Genomic DNA, 13,562 nt, shown 5'->3' with positions numbered 1-13,562 from the left:
TTCTGATCTGGACTTCAGCAGCTCACCTTATTTTGACTCCTGACAGGATGGAGTGCTGTAGAAATACCTCCCAAATGCAGCAATCAAAGGGAGGGAGTCACCGAGAAGTCCTCAGCTGTCCCTATTATTTATTTATTTGTTTACCTGATGTTATTATACTGTATATTGTTTTTCTGACTTTATTTCCTGTTTCCCATTACTTTAAATACAGTCGCTTTCACTTGAGTGTAAACAGGATTTGTGCTGGGCTTCCCAACGCGCATGCGCAACATTTCGGCGTCTCAGTTCGAACCCGAGCGAGGGAAAACAAACCGAACTCCTGCCGCCGTAAGTTTCCTCTTTTACTTCTGTTATGTAACGTTGATGTCTTGTTTCCTTTTAAATACTGGCTGCTTATGATGTGTATTTTACCACCATGGTACTTTTATTAACTGTAGTAGAAATGCTGTTCATTAGTTTGTAGGAGCTTGCCGAGTAGAGAATACGTGACGAGACCCGATCTAAAAATTGTCACGTTTTTGGTTTGCCTTACTTATTGGCGCAGACATACAGCATGTAGAGTGCGATTTTGGACATTTTAGAGATCTGTACATGGCTCTAAACAATTCGGCTTACGGCTAATGCGCAGTTATGTTTCCCTTGCCTATTAAATGCTAATTTGATCATGCTAATTTCCATGCTCGCCGTCCGAGGGGAAAGTTGAAATATTATCTCAAAAACGTGCGTCATTCTGTATTGAATCTTTACCGAATTTGCCAATAGCGTCTATTAATTAATAAAAGCTTCTATATGATCTCCTGTTTTCTGTGCACGGTTTCAGACAATCAACGCAACTTTGAATCGAAGGATTTTGGAAACGAGTTTCCTGAACGTTCAAAACGGCAGGATTTGTCTCGCTCGCTAGCTTAATGTTACTTTTACTGTTTAAAATTAGTTTGTGTAGTAGATGTAGTATCCGCGTACTTGTCCCTAGTGCTTCTTTAAGCTGTTTATTTCCTCGCTAACGTTAAACGGGAGGTTACGCTGCCCTGGTGGTGTGTGCTAAAGTTAGCTAGCAGGCTAACAAGCCACCAGTTAACTAGCCGAACTTAAGTTGGCTGAGCTAACGATACAAATGTTTCGGTATATGAGTGATCGCTGTTCATGTTAGCGTGAGTTGTTTATTACTCCCCCTCAGACTGTATGACAGTGTTGGACAGGTGGACCAGCACGGCAGATACTGTTTACTGGGTACAAGTACAGTAAGTTGGCAGTGGCGCAGAAGTACTATCGGTTTCTCGAAGCAGCGATGTTTGAAAACCCAGACGGCCGTTTAAAACACATACTGCTGTTGTACAGAACCCCCAATGACTCCTCCAACCATCTGGATGTAAAAATATTCCGTCTGCTGAGTCATAAAAAGACTTTAAACCCATGTTGCAGTCCAGAATAATGAGGCACAAACTGGGATGCTGTTGCCTTGGTGATGGTACCCTCCTCTCCCATTGGCCCACGCTGATTGTGAGAGTGATGCTAATGTTTATTTCCACAGCTGTTGTTCTGGCTCTTGTAGAAATAGCAGGTCACTGATGTTCCACGCCATCAACTTATCCTCTGATTTAGTGTCACATGATTATTCCTTGGCTTGTTCTTTGCTCAAAAAACATCAGGTCTTTGGTTAAACCAGCACACACAGCATCACTTCCCACTGATGTAGCATGATGGCTAATGTGAACCACATCGCTGTTCCACTGACATTAAGGTCTCATAACAGCTCTCTACAATGAGTGGTTTCTCTGCTATAGCTGCATAAGCTGCCACTTTTACATGGCACCTGCTGTTTTTACGTGGCAGCTGTGCTAACAGTCAGAAGTGGTATATATCAGTCAGAATCAGGCTGTTTTATGCCAGTCCACTCATCAAAGTGACATAAAGTGTCATAGAATCGCCATACATAAGCGTGACACACCATCAGAGAGAGCTTGATATCACTTTCCTTGGATCTAATATGTTCTTGCTCATTTTAAGTTTGTGTCGTGACTCCTTGTCCTTCATGCTACGAGTGTGTTATTGGTTTCTAGTCGTTTCCACCATCAGTGAAAGCAGATGGGACACTTTGTTCTCCATTGAGTGAGTACACCTGTGGAGGTGGTAGAATTACGTCAGGCCACACAGCGCTGATGTCATTTTACCCTCTCAGGGTTCAGATCAGGCGTTATTGAAAGTTAACTGTACTTGACATTTGTTGTTATTCAGTGTTTGCAGTAATAGGATGTTGCACCTGAGTGCTGTGACCTTTAACCCCTGACCTGTCTATTACTGGTTTCCTGTGATGTAGGAATTGGAGCTTATTGAATGAATGTTTGGTTGAAAGGTTTTGTCTGTATTCTTATAAATATAAAAGAGAAAGTGAAGTGAGCTTTGAGCTGCAGGAGTGGAAGACGACCTCACTGTTAGATGCAGCCGTCTCAGCCACAATTAGGGATGGGTACCTTTCACATCTGAATCGATACGATACTGATACTCGGTACCTGCGAATCGATACCGGTATTTTTCGGTACCTGTTTTCGATACTTTTTTGGGGGGGGATATGTGTTTGGTAATTAAAGTTATTTTGTATATTTAAAAAAATAGTCAAAACTTCGGAATTTTGAACATTTATTCTTCAATAACATCAAGTTAAATAACTCCAACATAGAACTTGAGAAAAATGTGTGTGGGGATAAAGTAAATAACTTAAAAATAAATAGATTCAAAATAAATAACTGTATAAAATTATGCTAATTGATGCATATTTGGTGTTTAACCAAGTGCTTCCTCAAGTTGGACGTGTTTCCCTTGCTGGCTTTGCACTTCGCATCACAAATGTTGCACCGCGCGTTGTCAGCATCCAGCTTGATAAAATGAAGCCAGACTATGGAGCTCTTACGGTCCGCCTCTGAAGATAAAGCAACCACTGACGTAACCGTGTCACCGCATCCTCTGCTCTCGCCGACGCATAACGTCAAGGTGCGTACAGGGTAAAAAAAAAAAAGTGCGTTCAGGTACCGAAATGTGGTACCGACGGATTTCCCGTGAATCGATACTCGCTACTTCAGCGGGAATTCGGTCGGTACCAAAAAAGTACCGAAAGTCGGTGCCCATCCCTTCTTAAAACATGCTGGAGACCGGCCCCCGCTGTCCTTAAAACGCACCAACCAAATTTTAGTAGACGGTCAGCCTGGCGACGCAACAGACATCTGTACCTGACTTCAGGAGCAGGAGTCTCTGCAGGAGGAGGAGGCTTCTCGCTGTCCGTGAGGCCCTCCTCGCTCTGCTCCTCGTTCTCCAGGAGGCCCTCCTCGCTCTGCTCCTCGTTCTCCTGGAGGCCCTCCTCGATCTGCTCCTCGTTCTCCGGGAGGCCCTCCTCGCTCTGCTCCTCGTTCTCCGGGAGGCCCTCCTCGCTCTGCTCCTCGTTCTCCGGGAGGCTCCCCTCGCTCTGTTCCTCGTTCTGCGGGAGGCCCTCCTCGCTCTGCTCCTCGTTCTCCGGGAGGCCCTCCTTGCTCTGCTCCTCGTTCTGCGGGAGGCTCCCCTCGCTCTGTTCCTCGTTCTGCGGGAGGCCCTCCTCGCTCTGCTCCTCGTTCTCCAGGAGGCTCCCCTCGCTGTCCTTGAGGCCCTCGTCGCTGTCCGGGTAGCCACACAGCCCCAGGAGCCCCCTGCGCAGCAGCTCTCTGTGCACAGACTCCGTGAGGCTCTCCTCCTGAGGGTGAAGCCCCCAGACCCCCCTGCGCAGGACCTCTTCCAGCACGCACTCCTCTCCCTGCTTCTCGCCCTGCGGGGGGTCGTGCGGAGGTTGCAGCTCGGGGGGCTGCACCCTCCCTAACCCTAACCCTTTCTCAGGTGAGAGGAGTTGTACTGGGATTTCAGCCAAAACCATTCGTTTCTTTCTGGCCTGTAACTGCCATTTCAGCCAGCCTCTCTCCTCATTGATGACTTTTAACAGGCTGTTTGAGATGCTGTTAATATCATCCATGATTTTCTGCTTCAAAACAAGTTCCTTCTTTTGCTTTTGTAGCAAGACTTCTTGGCTGCAGATTAGCTGCTCAGCCTTCTTCAGATTGTGCTGAAGATTTTCTGCACTCTCCTTCAAGTGTTTGATCTCTTCATCTACTGTAGCTAGGTCAGAACGAAGCATGGCCACTTCATCACGATGGGCTTGCTGAGTGTCCTCAAGTTGATTTTGAAGATCACACACTTTTGCCTGTAGCGTCTTCATTTCTTCACCTTTCACCTTCCGCCTGGAGTCAAGCAGAGCCACCACAGCAGCGAGATCCTCAGTCTGCTTTTTCAGAGTCTCCCACTCCGGGAGAGTCTGACAGGCTGCCTCCTGCTCTTCCATCTTTGCAGTTTGTGGCTTTTCAAGCCTGCTCACCTGCAATTCCTGAGTTTCCTGTGAACTGCACTGGGGATCGTTGAAATTATCGTCTGTCATTGGCATTTTGTTAGTAGTCCTTCACAACCTCTGAAATTATTTGTAGATATGTCACAGTTTGTTTCTTGATCTGAAATTATTCGTAGATATGTCGCAGTTTGTTTCTTGATCTGAAATTATTCGTAGATATGTCGCAGTTTGTTTCTTGATCTGGAAATTGTAGTTTGTGTTTGATGTGAAAATTATTCACCTGTGAGGCTATATTTAGATATGTGTGCCTCTGATCTCATCAAAGACACCGGTGACGTCATGGGTCTTTGATGCGCATCAAAGGCACCGGTGATGTCATGGGTCTTGACGTCACTGGTGATGTCATGATATCATATGGTGTCGTGACCTTCTATGAACGTTCAAAAGAAAACAATCCTAAATTATTTAGAATTGTTTTCTTTTGAATGTAATCAGCCGGGCGGAACATGTGTGGACTTATTGCCTCTTACGTGGCAGTGTTTTATTGAACGTGTTATTAGTGACAGCTGGTGTTTCAGGTGCTGTAGATGTCCTTCCTTCCTTCCCTTGAAATGGTGTCTTTTCCTTTTGTGTGTGTGTGTGTGTGTGTGTGTGTGGCATGAATGATTTTTTTTTTACTTGTAGATTGATTTGATTTCAATGACCTATCGAATTAATTACTACATATAGTAATTATAATTTGGTTTTATTTACTCTGTAGAACAACACTGCCTTCATCTCCCTCATGGTGTGTGTATGTGTGTGTCCAAAACATCTCAGTCATATGCTCATATGGAAGTGGGTGCTGTAGATAGCTGCCGGGAGAAGCTGTTCTGTCTCCTTTTCTCTTCACCTTGTACACCTCAGACTTTCAGTACAACCCTTCATTGTGCCACCTACAGAAGTTTTGGGACGACTCAGCGGTGGTGGGGTGTATAAAGGATGGACGAGAGGAGGAATACAGAGCAGTGGGGGGCGATTTTGTGGAATGGTCTGGTAGAAATCACCTGCTGCTTGACGTGGCCAAGACCAAGGAGATGGTTATTGATTTCAGAAGGACCAGGACGACCACACAACCTCTGCGTATTGTGGGGGAGAATGTGGCAGTGGTAGAGGATTACAAATACCTCGCCCACAATGGGCCATTTTAAAGCTTATTTTCCTCTTAATTCTTCCACTTCGTGTTTTACAGCTTCATTGTAGAGTAAATGATTAACAGTTGCATCACAATCCGCTTCCTAAGTGAAAAAGTTTAAACACAACAAGTGACAGCTGCACAAAACGTCATTAGGAAGATTTCCTGCTGAGCTGTTGGTGGTTTATTCCGTATAAGGAGCTTGTATACGTGTGTGTGTTCATGTCATGTGTGAGTTTTTGACAAACAGATGCCTCACATCAGGCGAGACTGCTTTTCAATGTAATTAAACCAAGATTTGATAGATGTGGTGTGATGTTGTCCGCGCTCAGTGTTTCAAACCCTGTTAGATCACTTCTGTAAACATACAGACGCTCGCGAGTCGTTACTGTGGGACTCTTTCCCATCTCCATCCAGCCCATATGGTGAGAATTTGGCATTAGTAGCAGGGAGGATCTAGTGCATTGTGTGCATCTGTTGCATTATGGGACATGTAGGATCCTGTGCTCTGGACTAAAAGTCATTGTGGCCTCTGCTGCTTTGATATCAACCACACTTTTTGTCTTTCACATCGACGCTCAGTGCTAAAGCAGCCGAGAGCTACAGCACTTTCATCTTGCAAAAATGAGTTGTTTTGCTTACATCCATGTTTTCGTTTGGTCTTCTTCTTCTTCCTCGCCTTTCGCTCGTGCGTTGCTACCTTTCTCAGCTCATTGCTGGCACAAAGAAAAGGTGTCATTTGCTGTATTTTGCCTTTAATTTGAAAGATCTGGAACGTGTATGTTCACTTTGTAGTAATTAATGAGAGCAGCAGGTCCTTAAAGGAAATGAGTGCAGGTGATTTGCGTCCGCAGTGATTCCAGGTTGTTTTTGGAGACGCCTCTGTCCACGTCTGTCCTCTTATTGGGCCTCCTGCTTTTCTTCAGTGGGCAAACAACAAAACTGCATCACAGCCAACATCTGGTTAAGGAATGGGACAGCAGGCCGGCTGACCAAACCATTGTTCCATAGTCAAGACGCTGTCTGATGAAATCAACATAAACACAGGTTAATGACAACAGCTGTGCGGTTTGATCGGCTCAATCAGCATTTAAGATGCGCCAACACAGAAAAAGTTTGAGACAACAGAAAGTCTTCTCAACTCTGCCGTTGGGCTGAGACGGCTAATCCATTAAATTGATTGAAATGGATTCCAGAAATTTCGACATTGACTTGTTGGGTCTGTGTCATGATGCACGGCACTCGCTGTGGCAGCGTCTGCCAAGGTGGGCACAGTAATCCAGCCAGTGCCAGGCGTTGTGTACCTCACGTGGTGTGAGGTACAGGAAATGAAGGGTTTTTCTGTCTGTTACGTTTGTTTTGGAATGAACCTGTAAAGGTGTGTTTGTCTGTCAAAATGGACACAAATCTGCAGGAGACGACAGATTTAGCAAACACCAAACAGCTGAAATTAGGTCAGGGAGATGCTGGAGTATAACAGAACCACAGGCTGAAGTGAACCCGTTAGTTCTGCACAATAGAAACTTAAAACTTGAGCTGATCAAATATATATCAGTTACATTTCCCCTGTATTCTCAGTGCATGGCTGCATCGCCAGCGTCCATTTAACTCCGTTTGTTTTGTACTGTTGTGGCCTTGTCTCTACTCGCCAAGTGGTTTGAAAGAACATCATACAATAACACAAGGAATAAACTTAGTTTTTTGAAATGCTGGAAATAATAAAATTTGGCATTGCTTCGATTAGTTGATTATCAAAACATTCATTATTTGCTGAACCGCTCTGCAGTGGTGGCCTGTACTTATTTATGGTGGCCCATAAACACGACCTGTTAACCAGCAGTCATTCCAAGCTGATGCTCTGTGGTGATAAAGTCTTTATTTTTTATTATCTCAGCGCCGTCTTGCAAAATCAGCGTAAATACGGGATGATGACAAGAGCCCTGCGATCTGCTTGGCTGTGTTGGCATTTAAAGAGAAGTTGCAGGCGGCTGGTGGCGGTTTGGTAAAGGTCTGTTTTGAAAGGAGAAAAATGGCCTTTTAGTCCGACAGAGGGCTGAAACCGAGAGAAAAAGATGCGTTTACAGATTCAACCGACTGAATGTGACCTTAGTCAGCTGCTCGCTCAGCTCCTGGATTCTCCTCGCTGCTGGTGAATATCCATGAGGTCTGAAGAGCTTACTCGTCCTGTCTCCACCCGTCTGTGAGTCAGAAGTCGAGCGCTCCCTCCTGCTTTTGAAGCGGCGGCCGCTCGCTGTGGGACAGATCACACAATGCGTGACCCCGGCGACCCCCCGCTGGACCGCTGACTTTCATCTGGCGGTGGCATCCTGGTATTTCTCCTTTTTTGCCTCAGTGGCTGCTGCATCACAGGGACCACCTGCCACTTATTTCACCTCTTTGCACCTCATACATTGCTGGTTGGACTGAAAAAGAGACTCCAGGCTGTGGCTGGTTGCCTGCTGAAGAGGCTGAAAGAGCAGACTGAAGCTGTCCAGCAGGACGCTGAGATAAATCTGTCAATTGTGCATAAACCTGACTGAAATGCGACCACATTTTGATGGCTGAGCTGTGTTTAAGTGACACTGAGAGGCTGAACTTTGGGCTGAAGGGTTGATCAGCTTTAATTTGAAGTGGGAATCTGAAAATGCGTCTTTCATACTGCAAGAGCCACGCTTTCATGTTTACATTTGACCAATGTCTTTACAAATTGATGGTGGTTTTGCTCACTGTGAGACATCTGTTGGTGGCAAATGTACTCAGCTGTAGCGTATTAATGTTAATTAATTCCATGACCGAGCCAAAGATGAAAGCCTCTGTTGTTGTTTGTTACTGTGTCCATGCTGCTGTCTGGACTGCAGTGTTTAGACTCAGCCACAGACGGGTTCCTGGAGTAAGACGTGCTGCTCTGTGTCTGTTCGATGTTTGGAAAGACTTTTCAGAAAAGACCAGTTAAGTCTCAGTCTTTATCCAGATAAACGATTGTGCCAGAAATGTTAAATTATTGACTAATGGCAAACGTATCACACATGTGGTATGATTAATGCATCAGACTACAGTATGTGTCTGCGGCTGAATTTATAGAGTAATCACAGATTTAATCACGCTGCTGTTATTAGCCAGGATTATATTTTCCTCATCTTGTCCGGCTTGGATGAAAAAAAATGTGGAGGCGTTAACTGTAATGTAACAGGACAGGTGACAGGTGAACTGAACAGGAAGTGGCTGTCCTGAAGTCTCCCTCTCTCTCTCACTCTCTCTCTCTCTCTCTCTCTCTCTCTCTCTCTCTCTCTCTCTCTCTCTCTCTCTCTCTCTCTCAATGATGTAAAATGTGCTTCACTTCTTCCCACATGTAGATATTGAAGATTCGGAATTTTTTCTGTAGCTTTCACTATAAAAGCTTGAAAGACACTCTCCATCCTCTTCCTGGCAGGCTTTTAATGTGAAATATGTGCAGGAAGTGTTGCGTTTCATTGACAGTGGTATTACTGACCATAAACAGCAAAGTAGAAGCAGGTAGGTTTGAAATGACCTGTTTTACTGATGGATTCAGTGCTGTGGAAACATGCGTTATACTGGATTTATCACAGGTGAGGCATCACGGTTGCAGGTGCTTCCACCCCTCCTCGATGATTTCTTGCCAACCTTCCTCATCGTCTCTGCTTTTATTTGAATACCGTCTTTAATTTGAGAGTTTACAGAATGTATTCAAGTCGTTTGCAAATGAATTATGATGTGAGTTAACGATGTGCGTCAGCCTTTCTGTACTCTCTCAGCACGATGGGCTGACGTTTTTAAAGTGTCTAATCCCACAGCCACACGTTCGAGATATCTCACATTGCTGTAAGGTATGTTTTTCGACAAAAACCTCTGTGCAATTATATGCTATTATTAAGTTGTCATCTTCTCTGATACTATAATTACAGTCCTGCTGATTCTGTCGCCTTATCTGACAGCTTTGGCCCCAAGTGGTTCTCAGCCAACAGTGAGACTTAATTTTAGTAGAAATCATTTTTTCAGTGAGGTGATAGCTCCATAGGAGCTCATTAAAACCTCTAACCACCTCCATTAAACCGATAAAACCAGTCAGTGTTGTGCCTGCAGTCAGCAAGTCTTCAGTGTTTCAGTTTGGAGAAGATTATCCAAATCTGCTTCTGCAAGCAGAGAAACGTGCGCCATCATTAAGGTCATATTTTTATTTTTTTAAGGTTTGAGAAGTCAGCTTTTCACAGTGGCACAAACAGAAGCAGCAGTGACGAGCTGACGTACAAAACGCTGTGTACGCTCACGTCTTTGAGGTTTGAACGAGGATGGCCCCAAACGTCAGTGATTCCTCTCAGCAGTGAAGAAGTCCCCGAGTCCACATGATGACTTGGACTTTTACTTTATTGATCCCAATTTGGGAAATTCTTTTGTTGCAGCAGCAGGTTAAACGTACACAGAAACATAAAATATCCACAGTTCACTTTAAAAGGAACTGATCAGCTCAGAGGCGGATCATTCTGATGGATTGGACTGTTTGCATCCGGTTCCCAACTGGAACCGGTTCTCAGTTCCACCCCTACACCGCCCGCCGTTTCGACCACCCTTCAACTCTTCCATCAGTTTTGTTGTTTGTGGTCAATTTCAGTTTGTTTTTTTCTCTTTTCAGTTTTCCGATGTTTCCTAAATGAAACAAATAATCGATGAATTCGTCAGCAGTGGGTTCGGCTTGATTAGGCTTGCATTTTATATTATTGTATGTGTCAGCTCGGCTGTGGAAGTACCCACACGACCAGAGTCCCGTAATATCTACTGCAGGAGTGCGTATGTGAGGGGATATGAAAAACAAGAAACACAGTAATCAGAGTTTAGTCATCATCATTGATAAACCACCAAACTATGAGGATCCGCTGCTTTTTCACAGCGTCTTATCAGCTGCATGTGGCGAGGTTCGTCTCCTGCTGCCCTCTGGGAGGATTTCTCCGATTCCTGCTGCAGAGGAAACTCCTCCAGTCTGCGTGGAAATAAACCTTTTGGATCTGTGTTTCCATCCCAGGGGCGAGGAGATAACAGATGATTTTTGGGGATGCATAGATAAGAAGACTCTCCACTACAAAGTGTGTGTCATTGTGCCTCCGCCATGAATATTTTAAGCCTTTTCTGATGATGAATCAGATTAAACAACACGAAAAGATGAAATATCCTGTAGTTTAACTGCTCATTGTGGTCGACGTTTATGCCGTCAGGGTGAGAGATTCAATTCCCTGTTGGTGAACAATCAGCATAGATACTGTTTCTGCCTAAAACGTTGATTTACTGTTCTGGAAACAGGGTCTGGAAAGGGCCTATTTTAACCCAAACCATGATCTTTTTCTCAGCCTAACCCTGTAGTTTTGCTGCCTAAATGTGACCACAGTTTGGCCTTCTGTTGACTAATGCATTTGGCGCTTTAATGGCACAGAATAGACGTATAGTCAGTAATTAGAGGCCTGTCTCTTTCACCCTTCAGGCTGCTCCCTCTTTAAATTTGAGCAGCGATGTACATTTCATACTAGCTGAACACAAATATCTGTATCAGTGTTATGTTGCGTACGGATGCCAGCACATTGTACAGATTGTGTTTACACCTGCTTAAGGTCCGAACACAGTGCGAGCCAGACGACGTCCAGGTGTGGTCAGGCGGGTCTGATGAGGATGCATTTACACCCTCCATTAACGTGTTCTTCCTCATCTACAGAACAGTTTGCACTTTCATAGCAGGTGTAAATGCTGTGTACGAGTGACATGTTTCACGCTGTGCGTACACATTTCCTCCATTGTGAATGTAAAATCATTGATTGGCTTGAACTGCCGTCTGTGATTCAAAGGTCTGTCCTGCCTACATGTTTGCACTCAGCGGTCGTGCAGGGTGAAGCAGCAGCCGAGTGGCTTTTTTAAAGATGTAACCTTTTACTTTTTTCCCTGGAGGAAGTGCAATGCGGATGTGAGATATGAGACAATTTAAACAGGAGTGTCTGTGTCGAGGGTCCGTCTGTCTGTTAGCCTTTTTTCTCCAGCTCTCGTCCACAGAGAACCTGTGACTCAGCGCTGAAGTGTGGTTTTAAATGGTTTTAATAAATGGGCTTCTTTGAGCACTGCAGAGCCGCTCTCCCTCGACACGCTCCCTCTGCTCTGCGCTCGCAAGCTGCTCCTGACCTGATAAAAACCCCTGAAATCACCTGCTGAGCTGTGCGAGTTTATTTTTTATTTATTCAATAGGTGAAGCTGCTGGAGCGTGCGCCTGTGGCAGCTGGAGCTTTTATGTGGTGGAAAATGAACCTTCAGGTTGCAGCCGACGCTGAGCTGTGTGTGTGTGTGTGTGTGAGTCCGTAATTAATGAGTGTACTTTGGAAAATTAAGATTGTAAAATAGCAATTAAATATGGGCGTTAAGAGTTTGGTTTGTTTCTCAGTGGATGTTTGAGTCGTGTTCTGTGCTCTTGTGCTGTTTGTGTTAATAATTGTCTCTCCGTTAACTTTGGTTATCCTCTGAATGTGTCAGCCGGCGACTCACATCTGATGAACACATGAAACGAACATAAATGCCATATTTCCGTCACGTCCTCTGCAGGGTTTTCATGGTTTCAGGTTTCACCTTTAATCACCTTGCTGCACCCTCTGCTTCTGCAACGCTTTAATGGATGACTGGATCCGAATTAACACCTGACTGGATGTTTGTCTCAATGCACCCAACTCCAAATATTTGCATAACAGTAGTGCATTCTGTAACCTGCGATAGCTGATTTCTTTGGCCACTTGGATGCAGCAGAACCAAATTGCAAACACAGCATTGACGTATTATCAGCTTTAATTTGATATGAAGAACTTGACAGCAGGCGTTTGCTTATTTACACGTCCAGCAGCTTTGAAGCAACATTATCATCATCTGGAGCCGTGTTTGTTTCCACCTGCTGAACGTTAAATCCAGTGTCCAGTGTGCAAATATGTGCATCTTTAGCTGCTAAATGCTTCGCCATGTTCACCAGGTCAACAATAATTGTTGCTGATTAATTTTCTGTCAATCTACTAATCATTTATTATATATTTTAGGCAGTATTTTAAATAAAACTTATGAAAGAATGAAATTGGTGTGACAGAGCTAACAGGGATAACTACTAACCATCAATTAATCTGCCGATTATTTTCACATCATTTACTTCATGAAATATTGCAGAATTGTAAAAAATGCTCATCTCTGTTTTCACGTCTTCACATGGCTTCTTTTGTCCAAACGGACTCTTCATTTACTGTCATAAGTGACGTTTAAGAAGCTGGAGCCGGCAGATGTTTGACATTTGACATTATTGCTTTGAAAAATGAAAATGACAAATCAATAATCAAGATGTTTGGCATTGATTTTCTTTTGATCGACTCATCAGCTCATCGTTGCAGCTCAGCAGGTCCCGCGGTCTTTTGAGGAGAACAGCTGAGGAGTCGTTGAGTCCGTGCGACCGTCTGCGCCCTCCCACCCTAAAAGTCATGTCTGGTTTGTGGTCCTAACTGCTGCACTGAGCCCGAGGTTCAGCAGTGAGCTGCTGTTTGGAGATCTGTCCTCTGTCCCTCTCAGCCTCTCTGTTCCTCATGAACGATGTTGCAGGGATGAACTTGAGTGACCCTCTGATTTAATGACTGTCCCGGAGCAGCCGGGCGGTGGGTTTCGGCGACGCCGCGAGGAGCAGCAAGGCCGCCGTCTGCTCGGGGTGGCCCGGCCGTCATTTGGCTGGGATCAGCTGCTGTCCCACCGCGGGGATCAGTGGACTGTTTACAGCCAACTGGTGGTCTCTGATATGTTGCTGCTCTGTGGGAAGGACTCTGACTCAGCTCAGTCTGTGCCATTCATTTACATGAAGCTGCCAAACAAAGCGGCCACAGGAGGCGGCAGGTCAGCCCGCTGCAGGTTCAGATAAGGTCCAGCAGGTCCAGGTGGCAGGATTTTACCATGCAGGTGGATTTTGTCAGGATGCGGTGTGGCCATGGAGTTGCCAAGTTACTATCCGGCCTGTAGTTTCAT

General features: G+C 44.9%; 1 protein-coding gene across 2 annotated transcripts in view; it reads left to right on the top strand.

The window, feature by feature from the left end:
• The first annotated feature begins 263 nt into the window (after positions 1-263).
• pot1 (protection of telomeres 1 homolog) overlaps positions 264-13,562 on the top strand; it is a 53,141-nt gene continuing 39,842 nt past the window's right edge. The window contains exon 1 of one of the 2 annotated variants that reach the window (XM_076733902.1): positions 264-327. The gene's annotated coding sequence lies outside the window, so the exon portion shown is untranslated. The remainder of the gene's footprint in view (positions 328-13,562) is intronic. The other variant, XM_076733901.1, reaches the window with a different exon arrangement.

This window comes from Chaetodon auriga, chromosome 6 (genome assembly GCF_051107435.1).
Source record: "Chaetodon auriga isolate fChaAug3 chromosome 6, fChaAug3.hap1, whole genome shotgun sequence".
Classification (NCBI taxonomy): Eukaryota; Metazoa; Chordata; class Actinopteri; order Chaetodontiformes; family Chaetodontidae; genus Chaetodon; species Chaetodon auriga.
Note: the sequence above shows the minus strand (reverse complement) of the source record. Positions and strands in the feature narration are given on the sequence as shown.